The sequence below is a fragment of the Meles meles genome, chromosome 19, assembly GCF_922984935.1.
Source record: "Meles meles chromosome 19, mMelMel3.1 paternal haplotype, whole genome shotgun sequence".
Classification (NCBI taxonomy): Eukaryota; Metazoa; Chordata; class Mammalia; order Carnivora; family Mustelidae; genus Meles; species Meles meles.
Window position 1 is genome coordinate 56532633 of NC_060084.1, and position 25194 is coordinate 56557826.

Consider the following 25194-nt stretch of genomic DNA (forward strand, 5'->3'; position numbering starts at 1 on the left):
TTCCCTCCTGCATTGTTGGACATCCACGACTGCCCCTGTCTTTCCTCATCCCTGTGACTTGAGGGTTCCTCCCACACAGCAGGACTAGTTCATACCTTCCTACAGCAGCAGCTCTGGTCCACCTTTGTGGGATACATTTTCCTTCACTTTCCATTTCCACCTTCCCTGATGTCCACTATTGCCCTCCATTCCTCAGCCCAAAACACAGACTCTGTTTTCATAAGTAAATAAGTGGGGGAAAATTTGGACCATGTTGTAACAGATGAATCCAAAACCATTCCCTGAACCCTCTCTGGACTCACAGAGCTCTTCTGTCTTCATGCGGCAACACCTGGTGGAATCTTCCAGAAACACCATCAGTTTGTGTGAGCTCAGGGGCATTTGAAGTGTAGCCAGGTGGGGAGCTGCTACACTGACTCCATGGATTAAATGTTTGGTTTGTTTTTTATTTTTAAAGTTGTGATTCGTAGTATTTGCCCATTTCTTTGGTGTAAACACTCCCGTCATTGGCAACATCAAGGAGCTGTGTGAACGCACTGTGCGCCCAGGTGGGAGTCATGGATACATTGTCTTCATGAGTGAGTGTAATCCAGCTGTGGGCTTGCCTCACGGGTGATCCCAAGGTGCAAGTGTGCCTCCCTGTATTGTAAACATCCTGGTATTTTCCAGCTCAGTGTAATGCCACGGTTTCAGGGAAACTGTGACACACAAGTCCTACTACAGCCACAGGACAGGCAAGAGAACACAATGGCAATATCCATCGCTGGAGAAAATACTGTGTACTTAGAATCCCAGTGCATTCCTGGTAAGAGTATAAATTGCTAAGGACCAGTTGGGGAGCGGATCAGAATCACCCGGTGAAAGCAGGGACGCAGCTCTGCCCCAGGAGTCCACACCCTAGAGGAAACCATGTGTGTATGCATGGGCACCTGCGGGAGAATATTGACAAGTGTGTTGCTCAGTGTAGACACAAACCATAGAGTTCAATCCCACACAATTAGTATTTAATGGCAAATGTGGAATGGGATGTTTTAAGGTTGAAAAATCAAAAACTGAAACCACCAGCAGTGTACAGATCAATTTTATCCTCCACATCGTGTATAGGAAAGCACATGTCAAGAACCCTGCATATAGGATTAATCCATCACATACATAATGTTCACGAAGAGACCAGTCATTTTTTAAGCACAACAGACTAACTTCAACCCCATAAATAATGGAAGGAAAAGCTTCCCATAATCCATTACGGTGGTAAACCATACAAATGCCTGAGCTATGTATAGGTCCTTCTCTAAGATTCTGTCTGTTCTTCCTCATGGACACGCCCTCTCCTACCAGACCATCATCCTGTCAGCTGGGAGGAACATCACTTCCAGCTCATTCCTCGTCTGTCCCATCCCTAATCTCTGAGAGTTCAGGGCAGACAGCTGTGTGCAAGGGTGCTGGTCACCAGGGCCAAAGTTCTCTCCACTCCATTCCTAGATGGAAACTTAATAGGGGCTTGGCCGTGACAATGGATACAGAACCCCTCGAACTTAGTGTTGTATTAAAAAGTGGAAATAGGGTGCCTGAGTGGCTCAGTGGGTTAAGCCTCTGCCCTCGGCTCAGGACATGATCTCAGGGTCCTGGGATCGAGGCCCATATGGGGCTCTCTGCTCAGCAGGGAGCCTGCTTTCCCCTCTCTCTCTGCCTGCCTCTCTGCTTACTTGTGATCTCTGTCAAATAAATAAATAAAATATCTTTTAAAAATATATAAAATAAACATTTTTTTAAAGTGGAAACGATAGTACCATGCTGTCTGGGTGATCACAGCTTTGTAGTAATGCCTGAAATCAGGTAACGTGATGCTGCCAGTTTTGTTTTTCCTTTTCAACATTTCCTTCGCAATTCAGGGTCTCTTCTGGTTCCATCCAAATTTAGGATTATTTGCTCCAGCTCTTTGAAAAATACCGGTGGAATTTTTATTGGAATGGCATTAAAGGTATAGATTGCTCTAGGCAGTACAAACATTTTAACAATGTTTATTCTTCCGATCCAAGAGCATGGAACAGTCTTCCATCTTTTTGTGTCTTCTTTGATTTCTTTCATGAGTGTTCTGTAGTTCCTCGAGTACAGGTCCTTTACCTCTTTGCTTAGGTTTATTCCCAGGTATCTTATGGTTCTTGGTGCTATCGTAAATGGAATCGATTCTCTAATTTCCCTTTCTGTGTTTTCATTGTTAGTGTATAAGAAAGAAACTAATTTCTGTACATTGACTTTGTATCCTGCCACATTACTGAATTGCTGTATGAGTTCTAGTACTTTGGGCTGGAGTCTTTGAGTTTTCCATATAAAGTATCATGTCATCTGTGAAGAGAGAGAGTTCTACTTCTTCCTTGCCAATTTGGGTACCTTTTATTTCTCTTTGTTATCTGATTGCTGCTGCTAGGACTTCTAATGCTATGTTGAACAAGAGTGGTGAGAGTGGACATCCTTGTCGTGTTCCTGATCTCAACGGGAAGGCTGTGAGCTTTTTCCCATTGAGGATGATATTTGCTATGGGTTTTTCATAGGTAGATTTTATGAAGTTGAGGAATGTTCCCTCTATCCCTATACTTTGAAGCATTTTAATCAGGAACGGATGCTGGATTTTGTCAAATGCTTTTTCTGCATCAATTGAGAGGACCATGTGGTTCTTCTCTCTTCTATTATTGATTTGTTCTATCACATTGATTTATTTGTGAATGTGGTTAAAAACAGACACATAGACCAGTGGAAGAGTAGAGCGCCCTGATATGGACCCTCAGCTTTATGGTCAAATAATTTTCGACAAAGCAGGAAAAAATATCCAATAGAGAAAAGACATTCTCTTCAATAAATGGTGCTGGGAAAATTGGACAGCTATATGTAGAAGAATGAAACTCCACCATTCTCTTACACCATACACAAAGATAAACTCGAAATGGATAAAAGACCTCAACATGAGACAGGAATCCATTGGAATCCTGGAGGAGAACATAGGCAGTAACCTCTTCGATATCAGCCACAGCAGCTTCTTTCAAGATATGTCTCCAAAGGCAAAGGAAACAAAAGCGAAAATGAACTTTTGGGACTTCTTCAAGATCAAAATCTTCTGCACAGCAAAGGAAACAGTCAAAAAACAAAGAGGCAGAATCCACAGGGAATCTGTCAGGTCCTGGGCTCTTGTTTTTTGGGAGGGTTTTGATCACTGCTTCGATCTCATTACTAGTTATCAGTCTATTCAGGTTGTCAATTTCTTCCTGGTTCAATTTTGGGAGTTTAGTTTTCCAGGAATGCATCCATTTCATCTTGGTTGCGAAACTTATTCACATATAACTGTTGATAATAATTTCTGATGACTGTTTCTACTTCCTAGGTGTTAGTTGTGATCTCTCCCTTTTCATTCATAATTTTATTAATTTGAGTTTTCTCTCTTTTCTTTTGGATTAGTGTGGCCAATGGTTTATCGATCTTATTGATTCTTTCAAAAAAACAGCTCCTAGTTTCATTGATACATTCTACTGTATCTCTAATTTCTACCTCATTGATCTCTGGTCTGATCTTGATTATTTCCCTTCTTATGTGTGAAGTTGGTTTGCTTTGTTGTTGATTCTCCAGTTCTTTAAGGTGTAGAGACAGCTGATGTATTCTGGATTTTTCAAAAATTTTTTTAATGTCCTTGTACTCTTTTTTTTTAAATTAATTAGTTTATTTTTTCAGCATAACAGTATTCATTGTTTTTGCACCACACCCAGTGCTCCATGTAATACGTGCCCTCCCTATTACGCACCACCTGGTTCCCCCAACCTCCCACCCCCGCCCCTTCAAAACCCTCAGGTTGTTTTTCAGAGTCCATAGTCTCTTATGGTTGGCCTCCCCTTCCAATTTCCCTCAACTTCCTTCTCCTCTCCATCTCCCAAAGTCCTCCATGTCATTTGTTATGCTCCACAAATAAGTGAAACCATATGATACTTGACTCTCTCTGCTTGACTTATTTCACTCAGCATAATCACTTCCAGGCCCGTCCATGTTGCTACAAAAGTTGGGTATTATTCTCTTACACCGTACACAAAGATAAACTCGAAATGGATAAAAGACCTCAATGTGAGACAGGAATCTATCAGAATCCTAGAGGAGAACATAGGCAGTAACCTCTTCGATATCAGCCACAGCAACTTTTTTCAAGATATGTCTCCAAAGGCCAAGGAAACAAAAGCAAAAATGAACTTTTGGGACTTCCTCAAGATCAAAAGCTTCTGCACAGCAAAGGAAACACTCAACAAAACAAAGAGGCAACCCACGGAATGGGAGAAGATATTTGCAAATGACAGTACAGACAAAAGGTTGATATCCAGGATCTATAAAGAACTTCTCAAACTCAACACACACAAAACAGATAATCATATCAAAAAATGGGCAGAAGATATGAACAGACACTTCTTCAACGAAGACATACAAATGGCTATCAGACACATGAAAAAATGTTCATCATCACTAGCCATCAGGGAGATTCAAATTAAAACCACATTGAGATACCACCTGACACCAGTTAGAATGGCCAAAATTAGCAAGACAGGAAACAACGTGTGTTGGAGAGGATGTGGAGAAAGAGGAACCCTCTTACACTGTTGGTGGGAATGCAAGTTAGTGCAGCCACTTTGGAGAACAGTGTGGAGATTCCTGAAGAAATTAAAAATAGAGCTTCCCTATGACCCTGCAATTGCACTGCTGGGTATTTACCCCAAAGATACAGATGTAGTGAAAAGAAGGGCCATTTGTACCCCAATGTTTATTGCAGCAATGGCTACGGTCGCCAAACTGTGGAAAGAACCAAGATGCCCTTCAACAGATGAATGGATAAGGAAGATGTGGTCCATATACACAATGGAGTATTATGCCTCCATCAGAAAGGACGAATACCCAACTTTTGTAGCAACATGGACGGGACTGGAAGAAATTATGCTGAGCGAAATAAGTCAAGCAGAGAGAGTCAAGTATCATATGGTCTCACTTATTTGTGGAGCATAACAAAGAACATGGAGGACATGGGGAGATGGAGAGGAGAGGGAGTTGAGGGAAATTGGAAGGGGAGATGAACCATGAGAGACTATGGACTCTGAAAAACAACTAGAGGGTTATGAAGGGGCGGCGGGGGGGTGGGGGGGTTGGGAGGTTGAGGGACCAGGTGGTGGGTAATGAGGAGGGCACGTACTGCATGGAGCACTGGGTGTGATGCCAAAACAATGAACACTGTTATGCTGTAAATAAACAAATAAAAAAAAAAAGTTGGGTATTCATCTTTCTTTTTTTAAAATTAACATATAATTTATTTTTAACCCCAGGGGTACAGGTCTGTGAATCACCAGGTTTACACACTTCACAGCATTCAGGATAGCACATACCCTATCCAATGTCCATAACCCCCTCCCCCTCTCCCAATGCCCCCTCCCCCTCTCCCAACACCCCCTCCCCCCAGCAACCCCCAGTTTGTTTTGTGAGATTAAGAGTCATTTATGGTTTGTCTCCCTCCCAATCCCATCTTGTTTCATTTATTCTTCTCCTATCCCCCTAACCCCCCATGTTGCATCTCCAATCTTCATATCAGGAAGATCATATGATAGTTGTCTTTCTCCGATTGACTTATTTCACTAAGCGTGATACCCTCTAGTTCCACCCACGTCGTCGCAAATGGCAAGATTTCATATCTTTTGATGGCTGCATAGTATTCCATTGTGTATATATACCACATCTTCTTTATCCATTCATCTGTTGATGGACATCGAGGTTCTTTCCATAGTTTGGCTATTGTAGACATTGCTGCTATAAACATTCGGGTACACGTGCCCCTTCGGATCACTACGTTTGTATCTTTAGGGTAAATACCCAGTCGTGCAATTGCTGGGTCATAGGATAGTTCTATTTTCAACATTTTGAGGAACCTCCATACTGTTTTCCAGAGTGGTTGCACCAGCTTGCATTCCCACCCACAGTGTAGGAGGGTTCCCCTTTCTCCGCATCCTCGCCAGCATCTGTCATTTCCTGACTTGTTAATTTTAGCCATTCTGACTGGTGTGAGGTGATATCTCATTTTGGTTTTGATTTGTATTTCCCTGATGCCCAGTGATGTGGAGCACTTTTTCATGTGTCTGTTGGCCATCTGGATGTCTTCTTTGCAGAAATGTCTGTTCATGTCCTCTGCCCATTTCTTGATTGGATTGTTTCTTCTTTGGGTATTGAGTTTGCTAAGTTCCTTATAGATTTTGGATACTAGCCCTTTATCTGATATGTCGTTTGCAAATATCTTCTCCCATTCTGTCCGTTGTCTTTTGGTTTTGTTAACTGTTTCCTTTGCTTTGCAAAAGCTTTTGATCTTGATGAAATACCAATAGTTCATTTTCGCCCTTGTTTCCCTTGCCTTTGCCGATGTTCCTAGGAAGATGTTGCTGCAGCTGAGGTCGAAGAGGTTGCTGCCTGTGTTCTCCTCAAGGATTTTGATGGATTCCTTTCTCACATTGAGGTCCTTCATCCATTTTGAGTCTATTTTCAGGTGTGGTGTAAGGAAATGGTCCAGTTTCATTTTTCTGCATGTGGCTGTCCAATTTTCCCAACACCATTTATAGAACAGGCTGTCTTTTGTCCATTGGATACTCTTTCCTGCTTTGTCGAAGATTAGTTGACCATAGAGTTGAGGGTCTATTTCTGGGCTCTCTATTTTGTTCCATTGATCTATGTGTCTGTTTTTCTGCCATTACCATGCTGTCTTGATGATGACAGCGTTGTCATAGAGCTTGAAGTCCAGAATTGTGATGCCACCAACTTTGGCTTTCTTTTTCAATATCCCTTTGGCTATTTGAGGTTTTTTCTGGTTCCATATAAATTTTAGGATTATTTGTTCCATTTCTTTGAAAAAAATGGAGGGTATATTGATAGGGATTGCATTAAATGTGTAGATTGCTTTAGGTAGCATAGACATTTTCACAATATTTATTCTTCCAATCCAGGAGCATGGAACATTTTTCCATTTTTTTGTGTCTTCCTCAATTTCTTTCATGAGTACTTTATAATTTTCTGTGTATAGATTCTTAGTCTCTTTGGTTAGGTTTATTCCTAGGTATCTTATAGTTTTGGGTGCAATTGTAAATGGGATTGACTCCTTAATTTCTCTTTCTTCTGTCTTGTTGTTGGTGTAGAGAAATGCAACTGATTTCTGTGCACTGATCTTATATCCTGACACTTTACTGAATTCCTGTAAAAGTTCTAGCAGTTTTGGAGTGGAGTCTTTTGGGTTTTCCACATATAGTATCATATCATCTGTGAAGAGTGATAGTTTGACTTCTTCTTTGCTGATTTGGATGCCTTAAATTTATTTTTGTTGTCTGATTGCTGAGGCTAGGATTTCTAGTACTATGTTGAATAGCAGTGGTGATAATGGACATCCCTGCCGTGTTCCTGACCTTAACGGAAAAGCTTTCAGTTTTTCTCCATTGAGAATGATATTTGCGGTGGGTTTTTCATAGATGGCTTTGATAATATTGAGGTATGTGCCCACTATCCCTACACTTTGAAGAGTTTTGATCAGGAAGGGATGCTGTACTTTGTCAAATGCTTTTTCAGCATCTATTGAGAGTATCATATGGTTCTTGTTCTTTCTTTTATTAATGTGTTGTATCACATTGATTGATTTGCGGATGTTGGACGAACCTTGCAGCCCTGGAATAAATCCCACTTGATCGTGGTGAATAATCCTTTTAATGTACCGTTGAATCCTATTGGCTAGTATTTTGGTGAGAATTTTTGCATCTGTGTTCATCAAGGATATTGGTCTGTCGTTCTCTTTTTTGGTGGGATCCTTGTCTGGTTTTGGGATCAAGGTGATGCTGGCCTCATAAAATGAGTTTGGAAGTTTTCCTTCCATTTCTATTTTTGGAACAGTTCCAGGAGAATAGGAATTAGTTCTTCTTTAAATGTTTGGTAGAATTCCCCTGGGAAGCCGTCTGGCCCTGGCTTTTGTTTGTTTGGAGATTTGTGATGACTGTTTCAATCTCCTTACTGGTTATGGGCCTGTTCAGGTTTTCTACTTCTTCCTGGTTCAGTTGTGGTAGTTTATATGTCTCTAGGAATGCATCCATTTCTTCCAGATTGTCACTATTGTTGGCGTAGAGTTGCTCATAGTATGTTCTTATAAATGTCTGTATTTCTTTGGTGTTAGTTGTGATCTCTCCTCTTTCATTCATGATTTTTTTATTTGGGTCCTTTCTCTTTTCTTTTTGATAAGTCTGGCCAGGGTTTTATCAATCTTATTGATTCTTTCAAAGAACCAGCTCCTAGTTTCATTGATTTTTTCTATTGTTTTTTTGGCGATTCACAGACCTGCACCCCTGGGGATAAAAATACATTATATGTGTATAAAAAAAAATTGGAAGGGGAGGCGAACCATAAGAGACTATGGACTCTGAAAAACAACCTGAGGGTTTTGAAGGGTCAGGGGTGGGAGGTTGGGGGAACACGTGGTGGGTAAGAGGGAGGGCACGTTTTGCATGGAGCACTGGGTGTTGTGCAAAAACAATGAATACTGTTATGCTGAAAAAATAAATAAATTAAAATTCAAAAAAAAACGTTAAAAAAGAAAAGGGTAAAAGTTTTAAAAAATTTAGCAGAAGAAGAAAAAGAAAGAAAAAAAATTGAAAATAAAAATTGAATTAACCGCAAGACTAAAGAATCATGGGGAGAAAGCCATGAGTTCCGTGCTTTGCTTTCTCCTCCTCTGGAATTCTGCTGCTGTCCTAGGTATTGAACCTGCTTTCCTTGATAGATGAACTTCGTCCTGGCTAGATATTTTGTTGATCTTCTGGGGGAGGGGCCTGTTGTAGTGACTCTCAAGTGTCTTTGCCAGAGGCGGAATTGCACTGCCCTTACCGGGTGCTGGACTAAGTAATCCGCTCGGGTTCGCTTTTGGGAGCTTCTGTTCCCTGAACGCTTTCTGTAGAGTTCCAGAGGATGGGAATGAAAATGGCGGCTTCCCAGTCTCTGGCCCGGATGAGCCGAGAGCCCAGGGCCCCACTCCTCAGTGCACCTCCAGAGGACAGCACCCAATCACTCCCATATCCCCAGCCTCCAGCCGCACTCCGAGCTCACCCAGCCCGTGACCAGTTCAAGGTAACCCCAAGCTGAGAGTTCAGTCCTCGGCTCTGTCTCTGTAGCCAGCTTCTCCATTCTAACACCTGAGAGCTCTGTGACACTCCGACACCCCCCATCCTTCTGTGACCCTGCGGGACCTGGGGCCATGCTGACCCCGCGTGGGTTTCACCCCGGTTTAGCCTCTGGAGCAATGTCCCTCAGTGGAACAGACTTTTAAAAGTCCTGATTTTGTGCTCTGTTGCTCCGCCGCTTGCTGGGAGCCGGCCTCTCCCCCTGCAGTCCATCTTCCTGTCGTTTTAGATTCACTTCTCTGCCAGAAAGTGGTTGATTTTCTGTTTCTAGAATTGCTGTTCTTCTCTTCGGTCTCCCATTGGATTTGTAGGTGTTTGCAATGTTTAGATAAGCTATCAAGCTGATCTCCTGCTACCTGATCTAGTCTCAGCCTGCTACTTCTCTGCCATCTTGACTCCTCCCTCTCTGGATTTTTCAATTTTTTTTGAGGGAGGCTTGGATGGCTATGTATTTCCCCCTTAGGACCGCCTTTGCTGTATCCCATAGGTTTTGGACCAAAGTGTCTTCATTCTCATTGGTTTCCATGAATTGTTTAAGTTCTTCTTTGATCTCCTGGTTGATCCAAGCATTCTTAAGCAAGGTGGTCTTTAGCTTCCAGGTGTTTGAGTTCCTTCCAAACTTTTGCTTGTGAATGAGCTCTAGTTTCAAAGCATTGTGATCTGAGCATATGCAGGGAATAATCTCAGCCTTTTGGTATCAGTATTTTTCAAAGAGCTGGAGCAAATAATCCTAAAATTTGTATGGATCAGAAGAGACCCCGAATCGCTAAGGAAATGTTGAAAAACAAAACTGGTGGCATCACGTTACCTGATTTCAAGCTTTACTACAAAGCTGTGATCACCAAGACAGCGTGGTACTGGCATAAAAACAGACACATAGACCAGTGGAACAGAGTAGAGCGCCCAGATATGGACCCTCAACTCTATGTTCAAATAATCTTCGACAAAACAGGAAAAAATATACAGTGGAAAAAAGACAGTCTCTTCAATAAATGGTTCTGGGAAAATTGGACAGCTATATGTAGAAGAATGAAACTCAACCATTCTCTTACACCATACACAAAGATAAACTCGAAATGGGTAAAAGACCTCAACATGAGAAAGGAATCCATCAGAATCCTGGAGGAGAACATAGGCAGTAACCTCTTCGATATCAGCCACAGCAACTTCTTTCAAGATATGTCTCCAAAGGCAAAGGAAACAAAAGCGAAAATGAACTTTTGGGACTTCATCAAGATCAAAAGCTTCTGCACAGCAAAGGTAACAGTTAACAAAACAAAAAGGCAACCCACGGAATGGGAGAAGATATTTGCAAATGACAGTACAGACAAAAGGTTGATATCCAGGATCTATAAAGAACTTCTCAAACTCAACACACACAAAACAGATAATCATATCAAAATATAGGCAGAAGATATGAAAAAACACTTCTCCAATGAAGACATACAAACGGCTATCAGACCCACGAAAAAATGTTCATTATCACCAGCCATCAGGGAGATTCAAATTAAAACCACATTGAGATACCACTTGACACCACTTAGAATGGCCAAAATTAGCAAGACAGGAAACAACATATGTTGGAGAGGATGTGGATTAAGGGGAACCCTCTTACACTCTTGGTGGGAATGCAAGTTGGTGCAGCCACTTTGGAGAATAGTGTGGAGATTCTTTAAGAAATTAAAAAAATAGAGCTTCCTTATGACCCTGCAGTTGTGCTACTCGGTATTTACCCCAATGATACAGATATAGTGAAAAAAGGGCCATCTGTACCCCAATGTTTATAGCAGCAATGGCCACAGTTGCCAAACTGTGGAAAGAACCGAGATGCCCTTCAACGGACGAATGGATAAGGAAGATGTGGTCCATATACACTATGGAGTATTATGCCTCCATCAGAAAGGATGAATACGGGACGCCTGGGTGGCTCAGTTGGTTAAGCGGCTGCCTTCGGCTCAGGTCATGATCCCAGCGTCCTGGGATCGAGTCCCACATGAGGCTCCTTGCTCAGCGGGGAGCCTGCTTTGCCCTCTGACTCTGCCTGCTACTCTGTCTGCCTGTGCTCACTCTCTCTCTCTCTCTGATTAATAAATAAATAAATAAAATCTTAAAAAAAAAAGAAAGGATGAACACCCAACTTTTGTAGCAACATGGACGGGACTGGAAGAGATTATGCTGAGCGAAATAAGTCAAGCAGAGAGAGTCAAGTATCATATGGTTTCACTTATTTGTGGAGCATAACAAAGAACATGGAGGACCTGGGGAGATGGAGAGGAGAAGGGAGTTGAGGGAAATTGGAGGGGAGATGAACCATGAGAGACTATGGACTCTGAAAAACAATTGGAGGGTTTTGAAAGGGCGGGGGTTAGGAGGTGGGTGGAGCCAGGTATGTATTACATAAAGCACTGGGTGTGGTGCATAAACAACGAATTCTGTTATGCTGAAAAGAAATTTTAAAAAAAATGTGAAAATGACTCAGGCGCCTGGGTGGCTCAGTGGGTTAAGCCTCTCCCTTCAGCTCAGGTCACAATTTCAGGGTCCTGGGATCGAGGCCCTCGTCTGGCTCTCTGCTCAGTGGGGGGCCTGCTTCCTCTCTCTCTCTGCTTTCCTCTCTGCCTACTTGTGATCTGTCTGTCAAATAAATGAATAAAAAAAATCTTTTAAAAAAAAGTGGAAATGACATTTGGGTGTAGAGAGTTTCCAACACAGGAAAACCTCTAATGACAATCCCTGAAATACTTCTTGCCCCACAGCTAATAGTTCCTTCCCTTATTGTCCTTACTTCTGGAGAGAGAAAAGAATGGGACCCTTGAAGAAAGACCCTCATTTCCTCCAGGGTTCACCATGCATGAGGGTCTTAGATATGCTGACCCATATCCATGGCAAGGACAATATGACCCTCTATACCTCTATACCTGCAGGAAGAGAAATGCTCTGAGCTCCAGGATAAACAGGCTCTATGAGATCCCAGAATAAGCCAGCAGGCCCCAAGCAATGGCTGGGCATTGCAAATGCCCCCAACAGAAATTGCCCCTGGCAAGTGGAGTTGTCAGGTCAGGGTAGGGTCCTGTGTATCCACATGAAGCCCATATTCCCCTTGTGACTTGAAGTACTGTAGGGACCAGACCTGGGTCACAGTGCTGCTTATTCTCACAGCAATCCCACAGACAAATCTCTGTATGCTGTTCCACACCCTTCAGATAACAAGGTGACATGCACTTTTGTTTTAAGTGCAACCGTTTAGTTCTCTCATAAACCTCAGCGGGACATTAGAAATACTGTTGTCACTTGGCAGAAGGGTTTTCCCATCAAAATCCAAAATTTTTTGGTGAAAAACGCATCCACAGGGTTTGGGGGAGGCCAGGTATTGCTTGTTTAGTAACTAAAGCCCAGAGAGATGAGATAACTCTTGAAGGAAATGAGATTGAACTTGTATCAAATTCAGCTGCTCCAGAAGAGTTAAAATGAAGGATTACCAAAAAATGTTTGGGTGGTATCTATGTTTCTGAGAAAAGAACCCCTCAGCCGGCTGGTGAACAAGATCTAAGTTGTCCAGCTACAGAAACTGCGAGATGCCAGATAATTTTACAGACTTATTTTGATACTTTACTTTTTATTGTTATTTTTGATTGTGTTATGTTAGTGACAACTATAATGCAATATTTGTGATATTTGAAAGATACAATAAAAGCTGAATTGGTGTGGAGGGGGAGGAAACAATCTCATTTATAATAACATCAATAATAATATATTTGGGAATAAATTTAACCAAAGAGGTGAAAGCTATACCCTGAAAACTGTAAGACTTTTGATGAAAAAAAAAATGAAGAAGACACAAACAAATGAAAGATATCCCATGTCTATGGGTTGGAAGAATACTATTGTTAAAGTGCTATCGCCTGTATTATCTAGATATGCATATTAGCCAGATATCTATAATAACGAGAATGGATAAATACATGTTGATATATTCATGCAAGAAATACTATATTGCAGTCCAAAACAATGAAATGGAGCTATAAAAATTGGTATGTGTATATCTTAGCAATATAAACTGAAACACAAAAAAGGTGGCTCGTGTTGTGATGAGCACTGGGGGCATGGAGCACTGGGTGTTGTGCAAAAACAATGAATACTGTTACGCTGAAAAAAATAAATAAATTAAATTTTAAAAAATGCGAAAGCTGATAATTTCAAAAATGTGAAACAACTGTACATGCATATATGGACAGGAGAGACTGTGGACTCTGAGAACAAAACTGAGGGGTTTGGAGGGGAGGAGGTTGGGGGGATGGGTGAGCCTGGTGGTGGGTACTAAGGAGGGCACAGATTGCATGGAGCACTGGGTGTGGTGCATAAACAATGAATTGTGTTACACTGAAAAGAAATTAAATTTTTAAAAAGATGTAAAAAAAACTTAGCACTTGGTGTTGTACATAAACAATGAATCTTAGAACACTGAAAAAATAAAATAAAATTTTAAAGAAACCCTATGGAATAAAAAATTAAAACTTAAGAAATAATTTCAACAGATGCAGACTAAGCATTTGTGAAAACACACGAACAATTCATAATGAAAACAAAAACTCAGCAGAAATAAAAAGGTGTTTCCTACCATCTATGAAGGCATGATTAGCCATCAGCATCTGGACATCATCTTTTATGGTGGAAACCCTCTTACACCACAGGTGGGAATGCAAGCTTGTGCAACCACTTTGGAAAACAGTATGGAGGTTCCTCAAAACGTTAAAAATGAAGCTACCTAACACCTGGGAATTGCACTACAGTGTATTTACACCAACGATACAGATGTAGTGAAAAGAAGGACCATATGCACACCAGTGTTCACAGCAGCAATGTCCACAATAGTCAAACTGAGGAAAGAACTGAGATGCCCTTCAACAGAAGAATGGATAAAGAAGATGTGGTTCATATAGACAATGGAATATTACTCAGCCATCAGAAAGGATGGATACCCACCATTTACATCAGCATGGATGGGACTGGAGGGGATTATTCTGAGTGAAATAAGTCAAGCAGAGAAAGACAATTAGCATATAGAGTCACTCATATGTGGAACATAAGGAATAGAATGGAGAACATTAGGAGAAGGATGGGAAAAATAAAGGTGGGGGGGTGAAAATCATAGGCAGGGAAAAACCACGAGAGACTCTGGATTCCAGGAAACAAATTGAGGGTTTCAGAGAGGAGGAGGTCAGGGTGATGGGTTAGCCTCGTGATGGGTATTGAGGAGGGCATGTGTTGCAGTGAGAACTGGATGTTATATGCAAACAATGAATCATGAGACACCACATAAAAAACAAATGAAATACTATTCAGTGATTAACATGACATAATTTAAAAATTATATATGTGTATATATACTTGAAATTCTTCTCTCTGTGATGAGGAATGTTCCAAGTAGGTTTCTCTTGAGCAATTGTATTCAGCACAGCAATCAAGTCATAATTGGAGGTACCAACTAATTAAATGAAACAAAACAAAGGGATAAGCAAGGCAATGGATAGAATAATACTTGTATTTCTCCAAAATTTCAAAGTTTTGAGCATAACTAATGAATCAGTGAACATTGTATAAAAAACTAATGATGTACTATACCCTGGCTAATTGAATTTAAATAAAAAAATGAATAAAATAAGAAATAATATAAAGATGTATTGCCCAAATTGAAAAGGAGAAGGGGAGATGAACCATAGAGACAGTGGACTCTGAGAAACAAACCGAGGGTTTTGGAGGGGAGGAAGGTGGGGGGTTAGGTGAGCCTGGTGGTGGGTATTAAGGAGGGCATGTTAAGGGGCACCTGGGTGGCTCAGTGGGTTAAAGTCCCTGTCTTTGGCTCAGGTCATGATCTCAGGGTCCTGGGCTCCACTTTGGGCTGTCTGCTCAGCAGGGAGCCTGCTTCCTCCTCTTTCTCTGTCTGCTTCTCTGACCACTTGTGAACTCTGTCTGTCAAATAAATAAATAAAATCTTTAAAAAAAAAAAAGGAGGGCATGCTATGCATGAGCACTTGGTGTGGTTCATGAACAATGAATCTTGGAACACTGAAAAAATTAAATTAAAATCTTTTAAAAAACAATGAAAGAATCATATCATCTGCAAAGAGAGAGAGTTTGACTTCTTCCTTGCCAATTTGGATACCTTTTATTTCTTTTTGTTGTCTGATTGCCATTGCTAGGACCTCTAATACTATGTTGAACAAGAGTGGTGAGAGTGGGCATCCTTGTCGTGTTCCTGATCTCAACGGGAAGGCTGCACGCTTTTTTCCCATTGAGGATGAAATTTGCTGTGGGTCTTTCATAGATTTTATGAAGTTCAGGAATGTTCCCTCTATCCCTATACTTTGAAGCGTTTTCATCAGGAACGGATGCTGGATTTTGTCAAATGCTTTTTCTGCATCAATTGAGAGGACCATGTGGTTCTTCTCTCTTCTCTTATTGATCTGTTCTATCACATTGATTGATTTGCGAATGTTGAACCAACCTTGCAACCCAGGGGTGAATCCCACCTGGTCATGGTGGATAATCTTTTGAATGTGCTGCTTGATCCTGTTTGCTAGAATCTTGTTGAGAAGCTTAGCATCCATATTCATCAGTGATATTGGTCTGAAATTCTCCTTTTTGGTGTGGTCTTTGCCTGGTTTGGGGATCAGGGTAATGCTGGCTTCATCAAAAGAGTCTGGAAGTTTTCCTTCTGCTTCAATTTTTTGAAACAGCTTCAGGAGAATTGGTGTTCTTTCTTCTTTGAAAGTTTGGTAGAATTCCTCAGGGAATCTGTCAGTCATGGGCTATTCTTTTTTGGGAGGTTGTTGGTCACTGCTTCAATCTTGTTACGAGATATCAGTCTATTCAAGTTGTCAATTTCTAACTGGTTCAATTTTGGGAGTTTATAGTTTTCCAGGAATGCATCCATTTCTTCTAGGTTGCTTAGACAACAAAGAGAAATAAAAGGTATCCAAATTGGCAAGGAAGAAGTCAAACCCTCTCTCTTCGCAGATGACATGATTCTTTATATGGAAAACCCCAAAGACTCCACCCCCAAACTACTAGAACTCATACAGCAATTCAGTAACGTGGCAGGATACAAAGTCAATGTACAGAAATCAGTGACTTTCTTTTCTTTTTTTTTATTTGTTTATTTACAGCATAACAGTGTTCATTGTTTTGGCATCACACCCAGTGCTCCATGCAGTACGTGCCCTCCCTATTACCCACCACCTGATTCCTCAACCTCTCACTCCCCCCCCCCCCCGCACCTTCAAAACCCTCTGGTTGTTTTTCAGAGTCCATAGTCTCTCATGGTTCATCTCCCCTTCCAGTTTCCCTCAACTCCCTCTCCTCTCCATCTCCCCATGTCCTCCATGTTCTTTGTTATGCTCCACAAATAAGTGAGACCATATGATACTAGACTCTCTCTGCTTGACTTATTTCGCTCAGCATAATCTCTTCCAGTCCCGCCCATGTTGCTACAAAAGTTGGGTATTCATCCTTTCTGATGGAGGCATAATACTCCATTGTGTATATGGACCACATCTTCCTTATCCATTCATTCGTTGAAGGGCATCTTGGTTCATTCCACAGTTTGGCGACCGTAGCCATTGCTACTTTAAACAATGGGGTACAGATGGCCCTTCTTTTCACTACATCTGTATCTTTGGGGTAAATACCCAGCAGTGCAATTGCAGGGTCATAGGGAAGCTCTATTCTTAATTTCTTGAGGAATCTCCACACTGTTCTCCAAAGTGGCTGCACCAACTTGCATTCCCACCAACAGTGGAAGAGGGTTCCCCTTTCTCCACATCCTCTCCAACACACGTTGTTTCCTGTCTTGCTAATTTTGGTCATTCTAACTGGTGTCAGGTGGTATCTCAATGTGGTTTTAATTTGAATCTCCCTGATGGCTAGTGATGATGAACATTTTTTCATGTGTCTGATAGCCATTTGTATGTCTTCGTTGGAGAAGTGTCTGTTCATATCTTCTGCCCATTTTTTAAAAAGATTTTATTTATTTATTTGACAGAGAGAGATCACAAGTAGGCAGAGAGGTAGGCAGAGAGAGAGGAGGAAGCAGGCTCCCCGCGGAGCAGAGAGCCCGATGCGGGGCTCGATCCCAGGACCCTGAGATCATGACCTGAGCTGAAGGCAGTGGCTCAATCCGCTGAGCCACCCAGGCGCCCCTTCTGCCCATTTTTTGATATGATTATCTGTTTTGTGTGTGTTGAGTTTGAGAAGCTCTTTATAGATCCTGGATATCAACCTTTGTCTGTACTGTCATTTGCAAATATCTTCTCCCATTCCGTGGGTTGCCTTTTTGTTTTGTTGACTGTTTTCTTTGCTGTGCAGAAGCTTTGGATCTTGATGAAGTCCCAAAAGTTCATTTTCGCTTTTGTTTCCTTTGCCTTTGGAGACATATCTTGAAAGAAGTGGCTGTCGCTGATATCAAAGAGGTTACTGCCTATGTTCTCCTCTAGGATTCTGATAGATGCCTGTCTCACGTTGAGGTCTTTTATCCATTTCGAGTTTATCTTTGTGTATGGTGTAAGAGAATGGTCGAGTTTCATTCTTCTACATATCGCTGTCCAGTTTTCCCAGCACCATTTATTGAAAAGACTGTCTTTTTTCCATTGAATATTTTTTCCTGTTTTGTCGAAGATTATTTGACCATAGAGTTGAGGGTCCATATCTGGGCTCTCCACTCTGTTCCACTAGTCTATGTGTCTGTTTTTATGCCAGTACCATGCTGTCTTGGTGATCACAGCTTTGTAGTAAAGCTTGAAATCGGGTAACGTGATGCCGCCAGTTTTGTTTTTGTTTTTCAACATTTCCTTAGCAATTCGGGGTCTCTTCTGATTCCATATAAATTTTAGGATTATTTGCTCCAGCTCTTTGAAAAATACTGGTGGAATTTTGATCAGAATGGCATTAAAAGTATAGATTGCTCTAGGCAGTATAGACATTTTAACAATGTTTATTCTTCCAATCCAAGAGCATGGAACAGTCTTCCATCTTTTTGTGTCTTCTTCAATTTCTTTCATGAGTGTTCTGTAGTTCCTCGAGTACAGGTCCTTTATATCTTGGTTAGGTTTATGCCCAGGTATCTTATGGTTCTTGGTGCTATAGTAAATGGAATCGATTCTCCAATTTCCCTTTCTGTATTTTCATTGTTAGTGTATAAGAAAGCCACTGATTTCTGTACATTGACTTTGTATCCTGCCACGTTACTGAATTGCTGTATGAGTTCTAGTAGTTTGGGGGTGGAGTCTTTAGGGTTTTCCATATAAAGAATCATGTCATCTGCAAAGAGAGAGAGTTTGACTTCTTCCTTGCCAATTTGGATACCTTTATTTCTCTTTGTTGTCTGATTGCCATTGCTAGAACTTCTAATACTATGTTGAACAAGAGTGGTGAGAGTGGGCATCCTTATCGTGTTCGTGATCTCAATGGGAAGGCTGCAAGCTTTTTCCCATTGAGGATGATATTTGCTGTGGGTCTTTCATAGATAGATTTTATGAAGTTCAGGAATGTTCCCTCTATCCCTATACTTTGAAGCGTTTTCATCAGGAACGGATGCTGGATTTTGTCAAATGCTTTTTCTGCATCAATTGAGAGGACCATGTGGTTCTTCTCTCTTCTCTTATTGATTTGTTCTATCACACTGATTGATTTGCGAATGTTGAACCAACCTTGCAACCCAGGGATGAATCCCACCTGGTCATGGTGGATAAACTTTTTAATGTGCTGCTGGATCCTGTTTGCTAGGATCTTGTTGAGAATCTTTGCATCCATGTTCATCAGTGATATTGGTCTGAAATTCTCCTTTTTGGTAGGGTCTTTGCCTGGTTTGGGGATCAGGGTAATGCTGGCTTCATCAAAAGAGTCTGGAAGTTTTCCTTCTGCTTCAATTTTTTGGAACAGCTTCAGGAGAATTGGTGTTCTTTCTTCTTTGAAAGTTTGGTAGAATTCCTCAGGGAATCTGTCAGTCATGGGCTCTTCTTTTTTGGGAGTTTGTTGGTCACTGCTTCAATCTTGTTATGAGATATCGGTCTATTCAAGTTGTCAATTTCTAACTGGTTCAATTTTGGGAGTTTATAGTTTTCCAGGAATGCATCCATTTCATCTAGGTTGCTTAGCTTATTGGCATATAACTGTTGGTAATAATTTCTGATGATTGTTTCTATTTCCTTGGTGTTAGTTGTGATCTCTCCCTTTTCATTCATAATTTTATAAATTTGGGCCTTCTCTCTTTTCTTTTGGATTAGTGTGGCTAATGGTTTATCGATCTTATTGATTCTTTCAAAAAACCAGCTTCTAGTTTCATTGATACGTTCTACTGTATCTCTCATTTCTACCTCATTGATCTCTGCTCTAATCTTGATTATTTCCCTTCTTGCATGTGGAGTTGGTTTGATTTGTTGTTGATTCTCCAGTTCTTTTTTTTTTTTTTTTTTTTTTTTTTTTTTTTTTCCCCCTTTTATTAATTTTTTCAGCGTAACAGTATTCATTCTTTTACACAACACCCAGTGCTCCATGCAAAACGTGCAGATCTCCATTTTATTTTTGCTTCTCTCCTCTTTCATTTGTTCTACTATTTCCATTATCTGCCTTTTCTTGGCTTTAAGAAATCTTTTTAGGATTCCAATTGAATATCCCTATTGGGGTTTTAACTATACCTCTTGGGTACTGTTAAGCAGCGATCTAGATATTATCATATGCATACCTAACTTAACACAGTCAAGTTAGAATTAGTATTTTACCTCTTCAAGTGAAATGCAGGAAGCTTAAAACATCTAAATGAGTGTATCCTCACCCTTTTACATTGTAGTTGTTATATGTATTGCATCTAATGACACTTTCAGCATATGTCAGGCCTCATGGGACCAGGCACAGGTGGGTGAGCCCTCCCTAGAAATCCTGCTTCAACCCAACAACCCCACTGGGCAGCTAGGGGACTCAGAGGGGCAGGACTGATAATGACCAATATGGGAGGGTCCTCAGGGTTACAAGCAGGGAAATGAGAGGAGAAGTCACCCTTGCAACTCTCCATCTGATTCTTCTAGGAGGCTTCCCCTAACCCTTCATCTGGGCTGATCCAAGCCCCATAGCCACCAAGGGGAGCCCTGTGACCATCTGGGGTCAGGCATCTCTGCAGGCTGATGTCTACTGTCTGTATAAAGAGAAGGTCTCTGAAGCCTTCTTCGTGAAGACCTCACAGGATTCCAGCAACAAGACAAGTTTCTCCTTTGCATCCATGAGCTCACACGATTCAGGGTGATACCATTGTGCATATCAGAGCAGGAATAGCTAGTCACAGCAGGATGACTTCCTGTCCCTGGTGGTGACAGGTAAGGGGAGGAGCTGGACCCTCCCACTGGCACACCTTCTTCAAGCTTAAGGGAAGAGAGTGTGGCCTCAGGAGGATCTCTTGCTCACAGTCCACACCAGGGATAGGTGGGTAATAGCCCTCTTTAGCATACTACCTCCTTCTCCCTCAGGAGTATAGACTAAAACTCTTTTTGTTCATTTCTACCAATCACTCTATCTAGATGGCAAACTGAATGAGTAATTGGATTTATGTTAATTGTGGTAATCCTTCTTCCTAGAGAGATTGCATGGTGGGTTGCAGAAATCCCAATATGTCATTCCTTAAAATAATAGATGGATAGATTGAAGAATAGAAAGTGCTGTGGAAATATCTCATCCCAAGTCAGGGGACAGAAGTTGGCTGATGTGAGGGGATGAAAAGGTGGATCCTGCTTTTCACTCCTCCACCTTGCTGATTTTAAAAACTGATTATTTCTTTGAGCCAGTGTAGCAGCTCACCACCAGGCTGTCACTTCGAACACCGCTGAGTTCCCTCAAACAGATGGTAATTCTGGAAAGCTCTACAAGGTCTCATCAGATGAGCAGAGAAGAGCTCTATTAGTCCAGAGAGGGTTTAGGAAATAGTCTTCCATTATCTGTTTCCAAGTAGACTCTCTTTTTACCCCATGTATTCAGTGATTCAAAACCAGATTTGTGTTCTGTAAGGAACAGAAGTATATTTCAAGGGATGTGGTTAATAAAAATGAAGGAAAATGTGTCTATGTATAGAAGTGAACCAGCGTGTGAGGGTGTGTGTAGGTGTGGGTCCACACCTGCAACATGAATGCAGTCTCATGTCATGGGAGTGAGAAAGGCAGGGACAAGTCAGGGACAATCAGTATTCATAGAGAGGAAATTACCAGCTTCATGGCACAAAAGTCCTCTACAAGTGAGAAATGTTCTCTCCACACATTTCCTACATGTGAACCATATTTACTCCTCTGGACATTCTCAACACACAGTTCCCTCAGTGTAATGTTCCAGATTCTCTTCCAGGATTTACCCCACTCAGTGGTGAGGATCTACCTTGCTGAACAGACAGTCTTCTCTCTCTCAGATTTATCTCCTGGCTGCATCTTGGGGTCTACTCTGACAGAGGTGCTTGAAAGAGAAGCACCCCAAGAACCATCAGGATCACAGCAGACATGCCCATCTGGTTGACATTACCCACTGTGTAATCCTGGTTGTTTGAGATTAGAGGTTGTGGCGGTCAGGGAAGACTGAAATCACCCCGGGATCCCTGCATGTCCACTGGGGTCAACTGCATCTTTGACAGGATGTGACCCTCTGACCCCAGGCAGATAACCCACAATTCCTCCTCACTCACCTCTCTTGGAGTCTGACTTGTTTTGTGATGGTATGAGGGTATCAGCTACACCAGAGAGTCAAACATAGAGCCCGTGGTTGAGGAGACATAGGAATGCCTAAGTATTCCCTTCCCTCATCTCTAGGGAGTTCTTGAAACTAACTAATACCATCTCAATCCCTTGAGGTGAACATCTCCTGTGTCTCACCTTCCATCTAAAGAGGAGGCAAAAATAAACATGTGATGCTTCATTTTGTCCTGAGAAACAGGAAGCAGATGTCTCTGTTCATCCGATGATAGCTCATAGAGTTTTCCAGAATTACCATCTGGTTTTTTTTTTTTATTTCTTTTCAATGTAACAGAATTCATTATTTTTGCACCACACCCAGTTCTCCATGCAATACCTGCCCTCCTTAATACCCACCACCAAGCTCCCCCAACCTCCCAACACCTGCCCCTTCAAAACCCTCAGATTGTTCTTCAAAGTCCATAGTTTCTCATGGTTTACCTCCCCCTCCAGTTTCCCTCAACTCCCTTCTCCTCTCCATCTCTGCATGTCCTCCATGTTCTTTGTTATGCTCCACAAATAAGTGAGACCATATGATACTTGACTCTCTCTGCTTGACTTATTTCACTCAGCATAATCTCTTCCAGTCCCGTCCATGTTGATACAAAAGTTGGGTATTCATCCTTTCTGATGGAGGCATAATACTCCATTGTGTATATGGACCACATCTTCCTCTGTTTGAGGAAACTCAAGGGTGTTCTTCTGGTGAGCTGCTACACTGGCTCTAAGAAATAATCAGTTTTTAAAAAGCTGTCCTTACCAGGGGGTGGGTAATAGGGAGGGCACATACTGCATGGAGCACTGGATGTGATGCCAAAACAATGAACACTGTTATGCTGTAAATAAACAAATAAAAATAAATAAATTAAAAAAATAAATAAAAAAATAAAAAATAAAAAATAAAAAATAAGCTGTCCTTCATAACATTTCACCTTTTCTTTAGTGTAAATAAATCCATCATGGCCAATATCAAGGACCTCTGTGAAGGCACCGTGTGCCCAGGTGGGAGTCATGGATACACTGTCTTTCATATGTGAGTGTGATCCAGCTACTGGCACACCTCGCTGGTGATCCCAACGTGCTTGTATGCCTTCTTCTATTTTATTTTTCCCCTTTCTTTTCTAAGTAGACTCCAGGTCCATCATGGAGCCCAACACAGGGTTTGTAACATGAAATTGAGATCAAGACCTGAGCCAAGATCAAGAGACAGATGTTTAATGGACTGAGCCACCCAGTGGCCCCTACTTCTATTTTAAACATTTATTTTATCTACTTGAGAGAGAGTGTAAGGGAAGGGGTTGATGGTGAAGCAGAGGGAGAGGGAGAGAGTCTCAACCTGACTCATCTCTGAGCATGTTCACCAGCACAGGGCTCAATCTCAAGTCACTGAGATCATTATCTGAACCAAAACCAAGAGTCAGACACTTCACTGAATCACCCACCAATGTGCCCCTTCTTTTGGTGCCCAGAGTCTCCTTGGACTTGGGAATGTGGGCCCTGCTGACCCTTTTGTCTTTCTCCCTTCACAATCCCATGGGTGAGTAAGCATTCTTCACTCATCATTTCTTACAGGTGTTTTTCCCAAATATCTATTTTTCTTCTGCTCAAAGGTCAGCTTCCATCAACTTCCTTCACTCCACCATGAGATATGGAAACACAGATTTCATGGAACTTCCATGAACACCAGCACCTGCCTGTTTTGTCTCCATCTGTAAAACACCTGACTATTGGCCAATGCGACTGTTGCCTGACACCCTCCTCACTGCTTTCCTTCTGGAACTCACAGTACCCAGTGTCCTTCCTGTTCCCAGATATCTGCAGGCTTTCATTTCAGTCTGTCTGTTTTGCACCCGACAAAGCATCCTCAGCATTGTCTTCCAGTTTCACGTTCTGCTCTTCAGCTGTGTCTTTTCATAGATGAAACAAGTACTTGCATTCTGTTATATCAATGATTTATTTATTTTTATTATGTCCACTTAGCCAATATATAGTACTACATGTTGGCTAAGATGATTATTATTATTATTTATTTTTATTTTTACCTTGAGAGTATTTGACTAATTCATTTCCAATTTCTATCTTTTTCCACAATATAACTTTTGTTATTGCTTCATAAATCCAATGTTTACTTTTTCAATATTTCATGTGCTTAAAGGAAAATGAGTTTCCCATATTCTGGCTGTTCCACTGGACTATGATTGACGACTCTGCACACAGTCTTCTATAGCACTCTTTATCACATTGGGGCCACTCTCTGATGTCCATTCCTGTTGAATACTCACCTCCCACACCCCTGAGTTCCAGACATAGTTGCTCCCAGAGTTGTCCTGAAGTACAGGACTGTAAGGAGTAGATGGTCACAGTCCCAATTACCCCCTGGCATCCATCTTCCAGCTTAGAACCAGAGCTTGGATGTGTCTGGCAGGGATGATTCCCAAGGGAGCCACACACTCATACATGGGCAAGACACCACTGGGGGTTGTGCACTGGATGGAACCATTCCACACACACACACAGAGGACATGGCTCAATGCTGATCTCTGGGCTGGGTCAGTGGGCATAGACATGTCAGTGCTCACTCCACACAAGGTAGAAGGGTCACTACTTCCACAGTCAGCCAGAAACTGGATTCTCTACCTGCCTGTGAAGATCTGGACACCCACCTGACCACAGAGAGGCAGAAATCAAATTTGACCACCCCCGACTTGACCCCAGGCACTGGTGGTCACTCAGCTTTGGCCTCTGTTCTATTGAAGTCCCCCAAATTCCAGAAATTTTTGTTTCTCTTTCCTGAAATAGGTTGTTGTCAATAATTTCAGAAACATAAGTAGCATTTCTGAGTGCTAACAACTCACGGGGTCTCTTGAGAGATGCATCTCTGGTCCACCTTCACTGTGGGATCTGACACATGGACCTCTTCGGTCTTAACCATACCCCTCTTAATCAGGTCAGGAATCTAACAAGATTCATCCCATCCACATTCTAGGTCCCACTGACCCCCAGAACCACACTGAGAGTGGGGTTCAGGACAGCATGCTACAGACCAGGTCACTCTGCTCACGGTCACCTGGGCAGTGGACACTGGAGTAGTAATAAAATGAGAATCAGCTTTGTCTCCCATGTAAGAGCACTCACCCAAGTATTGTTCCCTACAGCATACAGGCAAGACACCAGGGTGGGGAGGATGTCTCTGCCCCTGCAACAAAGGTGCCGAGGAGCCAGGAGGGACTCAC